General features: G+C 42.0%; 1 protein-coding gene across 1 annotated transcript in view; it reads left to right on the top strand.

Annotated features, from left to right (window-relative positions):
- The window catches only part of LOC146396310 (uncharacterized), a 150,756-nt gene that overhangs the window by 55,612 nt on the left and 75,970 nt on the right, over positions 1 to 19,174 (top strand). The window contains exons 8-9 of the mRNA XM_084997529.1: positions 12,265 to 12,338; positions 13,578 to 13,713. The gene's annotated coding sequence lies outside the window, so the exon portion shown is untranslated. The remainder of the gene's footprint in view (positions 1 to 12,264; positions 12,339 to 13,577; positions 13,714 to 19,174) is intronic.

The following is a 19,174-nucleotide window of genomic DNA, read 5'->3' as shown; positions in this document are numbered from 1 at the left end:
TCTGTTTCTAAACTCTTTCCCTGCTTTCCATCTCCTAAGCCTGAGTCTTTCAGTGAACAGAGTGAGACTATTGGGACAATTGAAGATTTAGTCCAGGCTACTCCACGGTGACCTCTGATTTCTCTGGCCCTCTCTCCCAGTTACTACTGCTCAGATGAGTGGAAGTGTCCTCTTCCTTGTGACTGTTGAGCACTGGGATCTCAAGTGCCTTCTGATGATTCCCATCACATGGCACCCCACACTGGCCTCCATTTCAAGGCCATTGGAAGTTGAGTAAATACTGGATTTCTCCTCCACCACTCTCTCCCCAAACCCGGTCTGATGTCATTGCCACTTTTCTTTTCCTTTTTCTTTTTTGCTTTTTAGGGTGACACCCATGGCATGTAGGAGGTTCCCAGGCTAGGGGTCTAATGCAGCTTTAGCTGCTGGCCTACACCACAGCCATAGCAACACAGGATCTAAGCCACATCTGCAACCTACACCACAGCTCATGGCAATGCCAGATCCTTAACTCACTGAACAAGTTCAGGGTTCAAACCTGTGCCCTCCTGGATGCTAGTGAGATTTGTTAGCTGCTGAGTCATGATGGAAACTCCCCTCATTGCCATTTTTTATTTCCTCTTTAAAATCTGGATGTTGAGTCAGCTGGGTTTCCATGTGGTCGCAGGGAACAGGTACTCCCCCTTCTCAGCAAAGACATTTCCTGATCAGGCACAATCATCGTTCAGATCATAGACTTCACAGGGAGAACCCCTTGACCATCTAGGTGGTCTATCTCGTTTAGATCTTAGGCCCTCTCAGGGAGATACCTCTCTGAGCACCTGTATGGGTTTTTAGACTCCTCTATTCCCAAATTAACACCACGGGGGTCTCCTCCTGTCAACCTCCACAAGATACAGCTTTAGGGTGATTTTGGACAATCTTTCATCTCTGAGACTCCACCAGATGTTAAACCCAAGTGTCTCATTTCGTTCTGTCACGTGGCTTGGCCCAAAAATAAATTAGATAATGGGAGCCAATGGCCTGAGACTGATCCATTCAATTTCAAAATCCCAGGAGATCTTGAGAATTTTTTTTCCAGCACAATGGGAAATGGTCAGATGTTCCCTACATTAAAGCTTTTATCTATTTTATGTGTGTGTGTGTGTGTGTGTGTGTGTGTCTTTTTAGGGCTGTGCTCATGGCACTTGGAGGTTCCCAGGCTACGGGTTGAACTGGAGGTGTGGCAGTTGGGCCATAGCCACAGCAATGCCAGATCTGAGCCATGTCTGCAACCTACAACACAGGTCATAGCAATGCCAGATCCTTAAGCCTCTGAGGAAGACCTGTGTTCAAACCTGTGTCCACATGGATCCTAGTCAGATTTGTTCCTTCTGAGCCAAGACAGGAATTCCAAGGTTTTATCTCTTTAAGATCTCAACCCTCACTTTGCTCTGACTGTAGCTCATATCAGGTTCTTCTGTTAAATGAATGCCCTCCTCCCCTTTCACCTCACCTGCAGGCAAAAACTAAACAGCCTCCCCCTTATGTTTCTTCAAACTCTGACTTTAATCCTAGTGATGCCTCAGCACCTCCTTCAATCCTGCACAACCATAAGCCTCCTCCTCCCCCTCCCACCAATTCCGTGCACCCAAGTACTACAGCCCCTACACCTTCTTCTCTCCCTCCCACCATTGTTCTTCCTCCTCTTCTTCCATGCCCCAAGAATCCTAATTCCCACTCCCAACATGCAGCCCCCTCCCATAACAACAACCCCTTTTATGACCCCCTTGACAAGATCTCGATCAGCAATCCCCCCTGAGGCCCCAAACCTTCCTTTAAGAGAGGTTGCTGGAGTTGAAGGAAGAGTCAGGGTTCATGTGCCTTTGTCTTTGGGAGACTTATCCCAAATAGGGAAAATGTTTAGGTTCCTTCACCTCAGACTCAACTACCTACACAAAAGAGTTCCAATATCTTATTCACTCCTACGACTTCACTTGGAAAGCCATTTGTGTTATCCTTAGCTGTCCCCTGAAGAAAGGGATTGAATTTATCTGGCAGCCCAAGCCCATGCAGACACCTTACATACCAAGATCCTGCTAACAGTCCTGTTGGAACTCTAGCTATCCCTTGTGTGGATCCTAATTGGAACTATCAGATAGACTCCCAGGACAGTGGCTCGAGAGGCCACCTTAACTCTTGCCTAATAGAGAGAATGAAGTCCTCATTAAAAATAGTTACTTAGCATAAAATTAGAGAAATAATACAGGAACCCCAAGAAAATCCAGCCATTTTTATGTCAAGGCTTATAGTATACTACCCTAAGTATCCTACCCTAAATCTAGAAAGTCAAGAGAGATAAATTCATTTGCATATGCATTTCATCTCCCAATCAGCACAAGATATTAAAAAAATATGTGGAAACTAGAGGACGGTCTTTTGTTCCCACCAAGGGATCTCATTAAAGCTGCCTTTAATGGTCTTTAATAATGCCGAGGAAGAACATAAGGCCCCTAAACTAAAGAAGTCCATGACTGAATATCAGCTTCTTGCTTCTGCCATATAGGGAAATCCTCAAAAACAAACCATGGACCTCCCTGAGGCATACAAACTTACAGAACAACCTCCCCTCCCAGGGCCTATTTCAAAGGTGGCTTAGAGGGGCATTGGGCAAATGAATGCCATAACCCAAAACCCTGCCAGGCCCTTCTCCAAAATTCAGTCAGAATGGACATTGGAAAGTGGACTGTGGGAAGCCAGGACAGCCCACCATCTCCTCCACAAAACCTACCTTGGAGACCATCAACATGAACCACCTGTTGGGCCTGGCCATGGAGGATGGGTGGGGCCTGAGGCCACCAGGCCCCAGCTTCCTACCACCACTCTGGAGCCTCATGGAGCTCTGCCAGGAACAGATAAGATTATTTTGTTCTTATTGGACTTGGGGGCATTATACTCGGTATTACCTATTTTACAGGGTCTTACCTACACCTCCCCTACTTCTATCATGGGGTTGCCCACTACACCCCAACAGACTGGACCTTTACTTTGCACACTTGTAAACACCACTTTCTGCCACCTAATTCCTAGGTATTCCCACATGTGCTATGCTTATAATAGGGATGAATATTTTGACTAAGTTCCAGGGATACATTGAATTTCCTATACAACCAAACACAAACTTCCTATATCTGGGCCAGTCAGATTTGGGGCCCACTCCCCCAGTCATTCCCACCTCCCCTCTGATGTCAATCCCATTGTTTGGGACACCCATATACCCTCCATTGCTAGACATCATTCTCCAATTCTCATAAGACTAAATGATCTTCCTAAATTTCCTATCCAATCTCAATATCCTATTAGCCTAGAAGCACAGAGAGAATGAATGCCTATAATTCAGCTTCTCCTCAAGGCCAACGTCCTCAAACCTATTCACTTTCTGTTCAATATTCCTATCCTTCCTGTAAAAAAACTAGACAGATGCTTCCAATTAGTTCAGGATCTTGGCCTCATCAATCTGGTACTCCTTCCCATTAACACAGTGATCCCAAGTCCCTATACTCTTCTGTCTTGTATACCTCCTAACACTCCTCATGTCTCTGTTCTTGACCTAAAAGATGCCCTTTTTACCCTTCCTCTACACCCTTCATGCCAGGAATTATTTCCATTCACATGGACTGACCACAATATTCTTTCAGACCCTCAGTTAACCTGGACAGTCCTTCCTCAGGGTTTTAGAGACAGCCCACATTTCTTTGGCTAACCCTCAGCCACAGATAGTAACCACTCAGGGCACTGGAGGGCCAACTCACCCACCAGTGGAGCAGACCCATCAGCCACAACTGAGGCCATTTAATTTCTGGGCTCCTCCTGACATGGAGAACTGGCCAGAGGGCCCTGACCAGGTAGAGGGAAAAGAGACTTTGTTGCCCCTTTGCCTCTCCCTTTCCCATTTTTCTTTCTTTTTTTAATTAATTAAATTTTTTAAAATTTTTTCTTCCACTGTACAGCACGGGGAGCAAGTTACTCTTACATGTATACAATTTTTTGCCACCCTTGGTTCTGTTGCAATATGAGTATCTAGACATAGTTCTCAATGCTACTCAGCAGGATCTGCTTGTAAATCTGTTCTAAGTTGTATCTGATATCCCCAAGCTCCCCATCCCTCCCACTCCCTCCCTCTCGCATCAAGCAGCCTCACAAGTCTATTCTCCAAGTCCATGATTCTCCTTTCTGTGGAGATGTTCATTTGTGCTGGATATTAGATTCCAGTTATACGTGATATCATATGGTATTTGTCTTTGTCTTTCTGGCTCATTTCACTCAGTATGAATCTCTAGTTCCATCCATGTTGCTGCAAATGGCATTATGTCATTCTTTTTTATGGCTGAGTAGTATTCTATTGTGTATATATACCACCTCTTCCAAATCCAATCATCTGTTGATGAACATGTGGGTTGTTTCCATGTCCTGACTATTGTGAATAGTGTTGCAATGAGCATGCGGGTGCATGTGTCTCTTTTAAGTAGAGTTTTGTCCGATCATATGCCCAAGAGTCGGATTGTGGGGTCATATGGAAATTCTATGTATAGATTTCTAAAGTATCTCCAAACTGTTCTCCATAGTGGCTGTACCAGTTTCCATTCCCACCAACAGGGCAGGAGGGTTCCCTTTTCTCCACACCCCCTCCAGCACTTGTTATTTGTGGACTTATGAATGATGGCCATTCTGATTGGTGTGATGTGGTATCTCATGGTAGTTTTGATTTGCATTTCTCTTATAATCAGCCATGTTGAGCATTTTTTCATGTGTTGGCTGGCCATTTGTATCTTCCTTGGAGAACAGTTTATTCGGGTCTTTTGCCCATTTTTCCATTGGTTGATTGGCTTTTTTGCTGTTGAGTTGTATAAGTTGCTTATATATTCTAGAGATTAAGCCCTTGTCGGTTGCATCATTGGAAACTGTTTTCTCCCATTCTGAAAGTTGTCTTTTTGTTTTCTTTTGGGTTTCCTTTGCTGTGCAAAAGCTTTTCAGTTTGATGAGGTCCCATGGGTTTATTTTTGCTCTAATTTCTATGGCTTTGGGAGACTGACCTGAGAAAATATTCATGCTGTTGATGTCCAAGAGCGTTTTGCCTATGTTTTCTTCTAGGAGTTTGATGGTGTCTTGTCTTATATTTAAGTCTTTCAGCCATTTGGAGTTTATTTTTGTGCATGGTGTGAGGGTGTGTTCTAGTTTCATTGCTTTGCATGCAGCTGTCCAGGTTTCCCAGCAATGCTTGCTGAATAGACTTTCTTGTTCCCACTTTATGTTCTTGCCTCCCTTGTCAAAGATTAATTGACCCTAGGTGTCAGGGTTTATTTCCGGGTTCTCTCTTCTGTTGCATTGGTCTGTCTGTCTGTTTTGATACCAGTACTACAATGTTTTGGTGACTGTGGCTTTGTAATATTTCTTGAAGTCTGGGAAAGTTATGCCCCCTGCTCGGTTTTTGTTTCTCAGGATTGCTTTGGCAATTCTGGGTCTTTTGTGGTTCCATGTAAATTTTGGGATTGTTTGTTCTAGTTCTGTGAAAACTGTCCTGGGTCATTGGATAGGGATTGCATTGAATCTGTAGATTGCTTTGGGTAGTATGGCCATTTTTACAATATTGATTTTTCCAATCCTTGAACATGGAATACCTTTCCATTTCTTTACATCTTCTTTGATTAAAGTTTTATAGTTCTTGGCATATAAGGTAAAGGTACCTCCTTGGTCAGGTGTATTCCGAGGTATTTGATTTTGTGAGGTGCAATTTTAAAAGGTATCATATTTTTGGATTCCTTTTCTAATATGTCATTGCTGGTATACAGAATTGTGACTGACTTCTGACTGTTAATCTTATATCCTGCTACCTTACTGAATTTATTAATCAGTTCCAGTAGTTTTTGGGTTGAGTCCTTAAGGTTTTCTATGTAAAGTATCATGTCGTCTGCATACAGTGACAGTTTAATCTCTTCTCTTCCTAAATGAATGCCTTTTATTTCTTTTGTTTGTCTAATTGCTGTGGCCAGGACAAAAACTATGTTGAAGAGCAGTGCTGAGAGTAGGCATCCCTGTCTTGTTCCAGATTTGCGTGAGAAAGCTTTCAGTTTTTCCCCATTGAGTATTATATTTGCTGTGAGTTTATCATAAGTGGCTTTGATTATGTTCAGGAATGCTCCCTTGATACCTACCAATGGACAGATCCTCTAGACAGAAAACCAATAAAGCAACAGAGATCCTGAAGGAAACAATAGAAAAAATAGAAGTTAGATTTAATTGATATCTTCAGGACACTACATCCAAAAGAATCAGAATACACATCCTTGTCAACAACACATGGAGAATTCTCAAGAATTGACCACATATTGGGACACAAAGCTAACCTCGATAAATTTAGGAGCATAGAAATTATCTCAAGTATATTCTCTGACCACAACGCCATGAAGCTAGAAATCAACCACAGGAAAAGAAATGAGAAAAAACTTACTACATGGAGACTAAATAACATGCTACTAAAAAACCAATGGGTCAATGAGGAAATCAAGAAGGAAATTAAAAATACCTTGAGAGAAATGATCATGAAGACACAACCTCTCAAAATCTATGGGATGCCACAAAAGCAGTGCTCAGAGGGAAATTTATAGTGATACAGGCCTTTCTCAAAAAAGAAGATCCCAAATTGACAGCTTAACCTTCCATCTAAGCAAATTAGAAAAAGAACAAAAAAGACACAAAGTCAGCAGAAGGAAGGAAATTATAAAGATCAAAGAAGAATTCAATAAAGTAGAAATTCAAAAAAAACAATAGAGAAAATTTATAAAACCAAGAGCTGTTTCTTTGAAAAGGTAAACAAAATTGACACACCCCTGGCCAGACTCACTAAAAAGAGGAGAGAAAGAACTCAAATATAATTAAAAATGAAAAAGGAGAAAGCACAACAGATACTGCACTAAAAAAAAAAACATATGAAAATACTATGAACAACTCTATGCCAAAAAATTTGACAATCTGGAAGAAATGGTCAATTTTCTAGACTCTTACAGCCTGCCAAAACTGAATCAAGAAGAAACAGACCAACTGAACAGACCAATCACTAGAAATGAAATTGAAGAAGTCATAAAAACACTCCCTACAAATAAAAGTCCAGGGCCATCTGGCTTCACAGGCGAATACTATCAAACATATAAAGAGGATCTAGTGCCCATCCTCCTTAAAGTCTTTCAAAAGGTTGAAGAAGAAGGAATACTCCCACCATTCTACGATGCCATCATCACCCTAATTCCAAAACCAGACAGAGATAACACCAAAAAAGAAAACTATCGGGCCAACATCTTTGATGAATATAGATGCAAAATTTCTCCACAAAATCTTAGCCAGCTGAATCCAACAACATATCCAAAAATTATACACCATGACCAGGTAGGGTTCATCCCAGGTTCACAAGGATGGTTCACCATATGCAAATCAATCAACATCATACACCACATTAACAGAAGTCAAAAATCATATGATCATCTCCATAGACGCAGAAAAAGCATTTGACAAAGTCCAACATCCATTCCTGATCAAGACCCTCTGTTTCTTTTTTGAAATAAATTCTATGTCTTTGTCTATATTCTTCGTTTATTCATTCACCACCTTCCACCTTGCTGACTTCCTTTTGTTAATTATGTGTGTTCTTCTTTTGCTATTTCAGAATACCTAAGGCAGTTGTTTAAAATGTTCATCTAGGAGTTCCTGTTGTGGCTCAGTTGTTAACAAATCTGACTAGGAACCATGAGGTTATGGGTTTGATCCCTGGCTTTGCTCAGGGGTTAAGGATCCAGCATTGCTGTGAGCTCTGGTGTAGGTTGCAGATGTGGCTTGGATCCTGCATTGCTATGGCTCTGGAATAGGCCAGTGGCTATAGTTCCGATTAGACCCCTAGACTGGGAATCTCCATATGCCATGGGAGCAGCCCTAGAAAAGGCAAAAAGACAAAGGAAAAAAAAAAAAAAAAGAAAAAGGAAAAGTTCATCTAGCCACTGTGAAGCCTATGTTTCTTTATGCTCATTTGCTTCAGATTTATTAATGTTCCTTTGAATGAGCCACATCTACCTTTTTATTTCTATATTTTGTGAGCATTTATCAAAAGTTGCATATGCAGGAGTTCCCGTCGTGGCGCAGTGCTTAACGAATCCGACTAGGAACATGAGATTGCGGGTTCGGTCCCTGCCCTTGCTCAGTGGGTTAAGGATCCGGCGTTGCCGTGAGCTGTGGTGTAGGTTGCAGATGCGGCTCGGATCCCGCATTGCTGTGGCTCTGGTGTAGGCCGGCGGCTACAGCTCCAATTCGACCCCTAGCCTGGGAACCTCCATATGCTGTGGGAGCGCCCCAAAGAAATGGCAAAAAGACAAAAAAAAAATAAAAAATAAAAAAATAAAAAAAATTTAAAAAAAGTTGCATATGCAGGAAAAAAAAAAAAAAAAGCCACGTTACCCAGTCTTGTATCTTGGATATGTCCAAATGAAGAACTTTACTAAACAGACCAGTGCTCTCAGGTCTTTTCTGAGGATGTGCCTTCACTGGGAGTGTGTGTGTGCTTCCCCAGTGCCTTAATCCTCTCCCCCACACACAGTTGCTTTTAAGTATTTAATTTCCCTAAAAACCTCACCTTTGTCTTCTTGGCCCTTACATGTTTTATTGCATTCTTCTGTCAGTAATCTCTGACCTCCACATGTGTGCAGGTCTACAGTTGCCATGAACTTCTCCTGTGCCATTGAATCCATCATCATTTTACTGATATGTAAAATGTCCCACCATCCCTATCTCAGCTTCAAGTCATGTTTGACAGAAATCAGATTCTGGAGACAGTGCCTGGCCTGCCAAACCCTGCAATCAAGTAGCACTCTTGTGTTTCTCCCAATGGAGGACCAGTGGTTGGGTCCTCTACTGCACCATATTCATTCACAATGGGTGAGGAATAGAGGAGGCAGAATATCATGGAATTTGCTCTCATTTTGAGTGTGACCCTTTCTCAATTGGCTATTCACTTGATTGCTTCAGATTACTCTTTGTCTTCTAGAGCTTCCACAAAGCTATTCTTACCTGATTGTTTCCTTGATATTTTCATGGGGTTAAAGACCTGGAGCCTCCTAATCTGCCATCTTGCCTATATCACTCCTCTCCTTCATTTCTGAAAGGTAGTTTTATCAGATACAGAATTCTTGGTTCATAGTTCTTCTTTTTCATTCCCTAAATATGAAAATCTACTAGGCTTTTTCCTTGATGCTTTCAAAATTCTCTTTGTCATGGGTTTTGTCAATTAACTATAGTATCTGTGTAGACCTGTAGTTTATCTTGTTGGAGTTCATTGAGTTTCTTGGATGTATACATTCATGTATTTCATCATATTTGAGGAGTTGAGGCATTTTTCTCCCAATATTTTCCCTGACTTCTGATTCCCTTTTCTGGGTGTAATTCCTATTATATGTATCATGTGGATTCCTATTATATGTATGTTGGCCTACTTAATGGTGTCCTATATGTCTGTTACATTCTGCTCAATATTGTCCATTCTTGCCTCTCTCCACTCCTCAGAGTGGATAGCCTCAGTCAGTTCTTCTTCAAAGAGGCCAATTCATTATTCTGCCAGCTCAAATCTGTTAGTAATTCCCCCAATGCCTTTTTCATTCCCAGCTGTACTTTTCAACACTAGAATATACATTTGATTCCTTTTTGTAACTTCTGTCTCTCTATTAGCATTCTCCATTTGGTTAGGCACCAGTTTCCTGAGTTTTTTTAGTTCTTTGTCCCAAATTTCACTTTGTACTATGGGAATATATAAGAGAATGACTAAAATCCTTGTAATGCCTCACCGCATGAATCATATTTCCTTTTTTAATTTCCATACCTCATAATTCTTTGTTGAAAACTTTTGTGTTAAAAAATGTAAGGAGACATTGTAGAAATCAGATTCTCCCTTCTCATCATGATTTGATGTTAATGCTGTTTGTTTGGTTGTTGTTGGTGGTGGTATGGCTCCTGTTTCTTCAAGTCTAGCTTGCATTTGGGAAGATGTAATGGTTGTTACTGGTTGGAAGTTTTCTGATATGAGATGCCTATACTGCTTTTGGGAATTGATTGCAAATTAATATAAAGAGTTACTTTGAGATAAATTCTCATGTTCCATTCTACGAACATTTAAGTTTCAAATATTTAGCAAAGAGTATTAAATACATGGTGACCTAGGACTTTTCCTTTTAAAAGTATTTGATTGGGAGTTCCCCTCATGGCTCAGTAGAAATGAATCTGACCAGCATCCATGAGGACACAGGTTCAGCCCCTGGCCTTGCCCAGCAGGTGAAGGATTCAGCATGTCCATGAGCTGTGGTGTAGGTCACAGGTGTGGCTCAGAGCTGGCATTGCTGTAGCTGTAGTGGAGGCCAGCAGCTAGAGCTCTGATTCTACCCCTATCCAGGGAACCTCCATATGCTACAGGTTTGGCCCTAAAAAGACACAAACAAAAACAAAAACACAGTGTTTGTTTGGAAGTATCCAATGGTGATATATTTTTAAAATGTATCTTATATGGTTATTTCCCCCAACACACTTTTTTCTCCCAATATACAGCATGGGGACCCAGTTACACATACATATATACATAATTTTTCTCCCATTGTAAGTATCTAGACATAGTTCTCAGTGCTACACAGCAGGATCTCATTGTTAATCCATTCCAAGAGCAATAGTTTAAACTCAAGCATCAGATCACCTCATACTCCCAATCCCTCCCACTCCCTCCCCCTCCCCCCAGGCAACCACAAGACTATTCTCCAAGTCCATGAATTTCTTTTCTGTGGAAAGGTTCATTTGTTCTGTATATTAGATACCAGATGTGAGTGATATCATATGGCATTTGTCTTTCTCTTATTTCACTCAGGATGAGAGCCTCTAGTTCCATCCATGTTGCTGCAAATGGCATTATTTCATTCTCTTTTATATCCAAATAGGACTCCATTGTGTATATATACCACATCTTCCTTATCCACTCATCTGTTGATGGACATTTGGGATGTTTCCTTGTCTTGGCTATTGTAAATAGAGCTGCAGTGAACATGTGGGTGCATGTGTCTTTTTGAAGGAACATTTTGTCCAAATATATGCCCGTGAGTGGAATTGCTGGATCATATGGTAGTTCTATGAATAGATTTCTAAGGTACTTCCATACAGTTCTCCATAGTGGCTGTACCAGTTTCCATTCCCACCAACAGTGCAGGAGGGTTCCATTTTCTCCACACCCGCTCCAGCATTTGTTATTTGTGGACTGATGAATGATGGCCATTCTGATTGGTGTGATGTGGTATCTCATGGTAGTTTTGGTTTGCTTTTCTCTAATAATTAGTGATGAGTGGTGTTGATCATTTTTTCATGTGCTTGTTGGCCTTCTGTATATCTTCCTTGGCGATATTTTGAATAAATACACACACACTCACACACACACACACACACACACACACACACACACACACACACACAGCCACACCATACCTTGGGCTGTCGGTGACTGCTGTATCATATGACAGGTGTACATTTATTTTCTGAGGAACTTCCACACCGTTTTCCTTAGCGGTTGTACCAATTTACATTCCCACCAACATGATAGGAGGGTTCTCTTTCCTTATTTGTAGACTTTTTGATGATGGCTATTCTGACTGGTGTGAGGTGAGACCTCATGGTAGTTTTTATGTGCATTTCTCCCATAATTATTTACACTTAGCATCTTTTCATGTGCTTTTTGGAAATCATTCTGTCTTTGGAGGAATGTGTATTTAGGTCTTCTGCCCATTTTTCAATGGATTGTTTATTTTTTAACCTGAACTATATGAACCATTTTTATATTTTGGAGGTGAATACCTTGTCAGTTGCTTCATTTTCAAGTACTTTCTCTCATTGTGTGGGTTGTTTTTCATTTTTGTATGGATTCCTTTGCTGTGTATAAGCTTTTGAGTTTATAGGTCCATTTTTTTTTATTTAGGGCATGGTGGCATATGTAATTTCCCAGGCTAGGGGTGGAATTGGAGCTGCAACTGCAAGCCTACAGCACAGAAACAGCAAAGTGGGATCCGAGCCTCATCTGTGACCTATACCACAGATGCTTAATTCACTAAGTGAGGCCAGAGATCAAACCCGTGTCCTCATGAATACTAGTCAGTTTCATAACAGGCTGTGCCAAAATGGCAATTCCCAACTTCTTTATTTTTGTTTTCTTTTTCATTATTCTAGAGGGTGCATCAAAAAGGGTTTGCTGCCATATTTATTGAAGAGTGATCTGCCTGTTTTCCTCCAAGAATTTTGATGTAAGTTTCTGGCCTTTCATTTTGGTCTTTAACCCATTTTGATTTTGTTTTTGTGCATGGTGTTGTATTGCTTGTATTCTTGATAAAGAATGACCCACCAGGAAATGGAGTTTCAATGTGCAGACCTTGCTATTTTAAATAGTCTGGATGGGGTAAGTATGAGAGAATATCCATTTGTTCTAGGCAAGAGAATTAGGGATCTAGGAGTTCCCACTGTGGCACAGTGGAAGTCAACACACCCCTAGTTTGGGAATTTCCATATGTCATGTGTGCAGCCTTAAGAAAGGGAAAGAAGAAAGAGAGAAAAGAAGAAAGAAAAGAAAAATTAGAGCTCTTTAATACAAGGTGATAAAGGTGTGATTGAACAGATACCTACTTATGTTAGGACATAAACTATCGGATAAAGAGAAATGTAGAAAAAGATCTAGAATTTTAATATAGCTTTGTAATATTTTCCTACTTTCTATGCTATCTTCAAAGTCTAGGATGACTTCAGACTTAGGGACCAATCTGCCTAACACATGGAAGAATGAAATATAGTTTTATCAAAAGAACATTCTCTAACTGAAGATGCAGTCTGTATTTACTCAAGAGTAATGACTTGCAATAATAACAGCTAACATTATATGACACATCCTGCTTGCTGGACACTAATCAAAGCACTTTACCTTTATTAACATATGTTATTCTCACAGCATCCCTTGGAGATGGATGCCATTACTGCAATGCTCTTACTCCATTTAAAGTTCTGTAAACAGCGTTGCAGAGAAGTTAAGTAACTTTCCCTTAAGCCATAGTTAAATAAGCCAGGATTTGAAGCCTACCTGTCTGGCTGCAGTTTCCATGCTTTCCAAACTTAACCTAAACCACTTCATATAAGCCAAAGTGAAAAGGTTACAGAGTAGCTACAACCATATTTACAGGGCCTAGGATGAAGCTGCCCAGCCCTTCATAAGCAAATAGCTGGTATTTTTCAGAATTGCCCCATGGCAATTGGCTCAAGGGAAGAAGGGAAAGATCATAGAGACCAGCTGATAGATGCACAGGGTTAACCAGCTTCAAAGGGTTTAGCAAAACGTTGATGATCTTCACATGTGGAATGTACCATAAGTACAAACTGGAATCCCGCACATGAGTTTAACTCAGGTCACATCTGGCCTGGATGGATGAGGATGCTGATGATTTTGGAGAGATGGCAGAGAGTGATGGCTTGAAGTGAGATCTTAATTCTCTGCTCAGGAATGGAAGCTGGGAAGCCTGGATGAAACAGGAATATTAGCCACTCGACCAGCTGGGGACTACCAACTGAATTGCCTTGATTCTCACCCCTGTTGAAGGCAAGAATATTTAAAGCAAGCAAAGTCTGTGAAATCAGGTACAGAGTTTATTGTTAGAAACACAGTACACTTAGCTATGTTGTCTGTTTGTCTAAGGCAGAGGCAAAGCAGTAGGATACACACAAAGGAGGAGTGAGAATGCAATCATCCCCATCATTGAGGAGTGTCCCAGAGAAGTGATTTAAAACACTTAGGGAAGTTCATCTGGGTCTTTGTTTCCCATTGGCCAAAGTTTTTATTTCATTTTTCACACCTGATCGCACCCAGGCCCTCCCCAATATGCGTGCACATCTTTTGGTCAAGATGGATTCCTCACTGGCAGTAACATAGCCTAAGTTTTTATTGGCTGGTGACCCCTCCCTTTCTGACCCAGAGGAGTCTTTCTGTGTATGTGAAGTTGGTTCTCCTTCGCCCTAAGGATAGGAAGTGTGTGACCTCTTTATCTTTGACCCAAGCAGGGCTTAGGCCCTAAATGCCCATGATGTGTTCATTGCTTTAAGTGTCCAAAAAGGCCAATTCCACTTCTTTAACTTGTTCTTGCATTTTTATCTTCAGGTATAAATAGGTGGCTGATAGGAAATGTTTATGCTCGATCCCATCTATCTCCTGACTCACGGAGAGGCTAATTTGGGAGGAAAGTGTCCTCCATACTCCCAGAGAGACACTGTGAATTCCCCTGTAAGGGATATTAGGCTTTATTATCTTCCCTCAGTAGAGCATTGGCATGAATCTACAAAGGCATAAGGCCATTGTCCTTAGTTACTATCCTCTTAGTTATTATTACCCAGGACTAAAGGATGACCTGGCCAGTGTCTGCACTTCATGGACAGTTACTGCTGAAGCACACCAGAGATTAGGAATACTCCATACAACATACCCATGGAGTCATCCTTGCTTGTGTGCTAAAAGGTGATCCATTTCTAGAATTGCATGTGTTTCTTAGGACTCTTCTCGTACCCAGTGCATTAGAGCAAGATCACCAGAAGTGAATCTTAGATGGGGACACTTGGGAAAATCCTTGAAAATGTGCTCATGAACTGGGGACTGAGGAAAATAGGATAAGGCAGGGGAAGAAACAGAACCTTATCCTGGTCCTCAAGGGACCTCTCTCTGGAACATGAAGAACACAGAGTTGGTCCCCCTGGAGATGAAAGGGCTCAATTTGACCCTACCCTCTGCCAGATACCAGTTTCTGCTGATAGCATAGGCTTGTGACTTCTTGAATAAGGAAGTATGTGCCTGGGTGTGGGTAATGCCCTGTGAAGGAAGCAGCTGTGAACCCTTAGCAACAACACTCAGCCACCAGGAAAGAGGCACCCCAGCGAAGGAAACCAGGTGCCACCAAGAGCCTCTGCCACAGACCTTTAAAGGGAAGGACAAAAACCATGGAGTTTGGAGTTCCCTCAGGCTCTGCAGGTTAAGGATCTGGTATTTTCACTGTTGTGGCCCTGATTACAGCTGTGGCCCTGGTTACAGCTGTTCAGGTTCAATCCCTAGCCTAGGAAATTCCGCATGCCATAAGAATGGAAAAAAAAAAAGTGAAAGAAAGAAAGAAGAAAAAAAGTAAATTCCCATTGTGGTTAAGCTATAAGGAGCCAGACAGGTATCTATGAGGAGGTGGGTTCCACCCCTGGCCTCCCTCAGTAGGTAAAGGACCAGGCATTTCCATGAGCTATGGTGTAGGTCACAAAGGCAGCTTGGATCTGCCATTGCTGTGGCTGTGCTGTAGACCAGCAGCTGTACTTCTGATTCAACTCATAGCCCGAGAACTTCCATATGCAACAGGTCTGGCACTAAAAATAAAAATAAAGTAAAACAATGGAGCTCAAAAAACTTAGAGGAAGGGCTAAGGGCAGGACTAGAAGGAGCAAGCACTGTCTCAAAATTAGCTTAAGCCCCCCATTCTCAATCCCCACTGTGGGCCTGGGCCTCTCATGCAAAGGAATGGTTCAGCCCCTGTAGCCATTGGAGTAAGAGATTCATGGTCTAAAAGCATAAATGAATACCCAATTCTTTCTCCAAAGCCTGCTATCCCCCCTTGTGGGAAACCCATGGGCCTCCTATATACTGGAGCTACATGTCCCTCTGTACCACTTCTTCTCCTCAGACCATTTCTTCAGAGGAGCCATGGAGGTAGGTTGCAGGGCAGGGTAGGTGCCATTCCTAACCCCCAGCCTCCCAAGAAGGAATAAAATGTGGCTTGGTGAGGAACCCAGAAACTTCCTCCAGAGACTGACCAAATAGACTGTTTATCCTGCCCTTGGCTGGGCACAGCCATAAACCAGGCATTACAGTGCCTCTAAAGGATTCTGCATATTTAACAGAAGAGTGTTGTTTCCTTTCATTCAACCATTTTAACAAAGAAGTTGACAGGGTTTTTGTTCCTTTGCTTGATTCCATATGGAAGACAATTATCACCACTTGCTTAGAAGAAAGAGGTGCCACTTTCTCTTTGTATTGGCCCCAAAACACACCACACCACACATGCACAAGTATATACTAGCAAAGGGATTCAAGTGCAGGTATACATGCATATAAGCACGCACACACACACACACATCCCTTCCCTTTTAGCTCTGGCTCTGGGAGACATGACTAAAGCCAAGAGGCTTCATTGGAAACAGGGTGCCCCAGCCTCCATCTCCAGGTATTCCCAAGCTGCCCCCACCAAAGCTGGCCAAGGTCCACTCAAATTCTCCACAACTCCAGTTGAGGTACTAGAACCAGTGTTTCATCTGTTCTTCTGAAATCCATCCAGTCAAGATTTTCTAATTTCCCCAAACTACAAACTCTGCTTTTATTCCATGCAAATCCCCCTGTACCACCAAAGCCTTCAGGCCTGTGGAGATTGATCGTGCATGATCATTCAGGGCCCAAGGCAAAAGAAAGTGGCCAGTCCCAGACTGAGCACTGGGGCACTGGCTGAGGAGGCATGGCCTGAGCTGGATATAGGAGTGGGTATCCAGCTCCTTAGCCTGTGACTAGATGACTGGGGAGGGTTTGCCTGAGGTCCTGGGTCTGGGGGCTGGCACAGGGGCAAGACTCACAGGATGAGGCCAGTGATTGCAGGGCTGGCAGTGGGGGAAGATGTCCTTCACTTGTGTTGTGGGAAGATGAGTGTGCAGCTTCTGGCTCTCATTTAGCTGTTGGAAGACTGAGGAAGTGTTGAGAATGAAGACCATTTTAAGACATATCACCCTTCACACAGGGACAGCATTCAGAACAAAAACCCACTGATTCTTTTCATGTCTCCCAAGACAGCAAATACCATGGTGTTCTCAACAGTTGAGGGAATGCGTTATAGCAGTCTAAAAAAGGTGCTGAGAGGTGTGTGTTGGAAATGACCTGGAAGGTTTTTCCTCCATCCTTAACAAGTATTTCCTAGAGGATTACATCCTCGGTTCTTGATCATGGCATGTGGACTAGGTAGAGAAACTCAGAGACACAGTCTAGGCCAGCAATCCCTTTAAGGATTTTGGTTCGTGGTGACCCCAGTCAATCTGAGATCCTCTCTTTTCTTTTCTTCCCTTTACAAATTATTGTAAATGGGAGAATTTCCAGGAGTCACATTGTGGCACAGCAAAAATGAAGCTGACTACTATCCATGAAGTTGTAAGTTCCATATATGGCCTTGCTCAGTGGGTCAGGAACGAATGTTGCCATGAGCTACTGTGTACATCTCAGATGTGGTTTGGATCCTGCATGGCTGTGGCTGTGGTATATGCCAGCCTCTGTAGCTCCAGCTCAACCCCCAGCCTGGGAGCTTCTATATGCCACAGGTGCAACCCTAAGATACAAAAACAAAGAAAAAGAAATAATATTTCCACCCAAAAAAAAGCTCTTAAAGATATCAAATTTGCAGGCCTTGTTCCATTACACTGCTTTTTTTCACCCTAAGATGAGGAAAAATACTGTGAACTATAAGTGCAATATACCAGGCCTTGGCAGATGTACCTGACTCACCAAACATGAGATGTGTTTAATAAACACTCTACAAAAGTGGTCAGCAAAGTCCAATTAACCACGGGTTTTGTGAGTGGAGGTCTGTTGGCCCACAGCCGCACTTGATCTTTCTGTACTGTTTATGGCAGTTTTCACATACAACAGCCAAGGTGAGTGCTTGCAACACTGACAATAAAGACTACAACACCTAAAATGTTTACAATCTGGTCCTTTACAGAAAATTACTCCTCCCATCTGGGGAAAGACCCTAGCTACCAATACTAACAAGAAGAGCTTCAAGGAAACCCCTTCCTCCATTACCTCCTCGGCAAGCCATCCAGTAAACTTAGTTTGGGTCCTCTCTCCTCCCTTCCTCAGTGATTTCCTCTCTCTCTCTGTATATGTGCGTAGGTGTTGCTAGATCTAGAGGCTCCTGAGAAATGGCCCTGATAGTCATCCACAAGTGCTGGCCCTGCTGGACTTCCACTGGGACTGTGCACGTCCTTTCAGTCTTGGTGTACAGATCTGGCCATCATGGGTCCCACCATGGCTGGTCTCTCAGCATTGAATGTGCTCTAGTTCAGCTCACTGAACTCTCAGGGAATTTCCTTGTTAAGCATGGCTGCCCACGTGTTCAGAACTCATGGTGGGTGTGTGCATTTCTGACCAGCAGGTTCCATACTTAGTTGTGATGCTAAGGTTCTGACAGCTGATCTTTCAGCATTTCACTCTTGTCTCCTTGTCTGTGATGTGATGGGAAGAGAAGAGCACCCACTGCCTTCATCTTGGCTTGTTTTTATTCCCAGCTGGGTTACCAAAATCTAAGGTTAGCAAGAAACTACACATCATTGCAGACGCCCTGTTCAGTGTCTTCTGTATTAAATATGGTGATGGGTTTAAATACAGCTAACACTGCCCTTCTGGGAGCCAAAGCTTCTAATCAGACTGTTCACTCCTCATCATTTTTGTCCTTACTTCACAGTGTGGCAAAGTTTAGCTAAAAGTGATTAAAAATGACAATATCCACTTTGGGAAACCCTAAACCTTAACACGGTTTTCCACATCCAGAAATTCCTCAATAAAAAGAGACCTAAAAATAGTTTTCAGTTAATCATACCATTTTCCAGAATGTAGGAAAAAATCAATGTATAAACTCTGTTAAATAATCTAAAGCTGTTCTTGTACCAGTTGATATTTTCAAACCAATACGTACTTCAATAATTATGCATAATCTCAAATGTTCCAAAGAAAAAGCAAAAAATATCCATGCCAATTGGCTCCTTAAAGACACATCTTCTCTAGCTGCAATTGTAATTGTGAGGAACTGTATAGCAGTGAGTTAAATGAATGACCACAGCACTAGGTTACAATAAAATCAAGAATGCTGTGCATTCACTGCTGTAAAACAATTAAAAAATTTTAAGACTTGGTCTATAAAGGGAAACATTTTTAGTACTAGACAACTTTCATAATATATCTTCATGATTATATCATAGTGTGAAATATACTGAGCATAATATACGTTATAATAGATTCTGACCTATTTTCCCATGAAAA

This window comes from Sus scrofa, chromosome 14, assembly GCF_054392235.1.
Source record: "Sus scrofa isolate SSC_HxYL_T2T_F1_AM1 chromosome 14, Sscrofa_HxYL_maternal_Yorkshire_Landrace_v2.0, whole genome shotgun sequence".
Lineage (NCBI taxonomy): Eukaryota > Metazoa > Chordata > Mammalia > Artiodactyla > Suidae > Sus > Sus scrofa.
The sequence above is the reverse complement of the archived record's forward strand: the minus strand, read 5'-3'. Positions and strand labels throughout refer to the sequence as shown.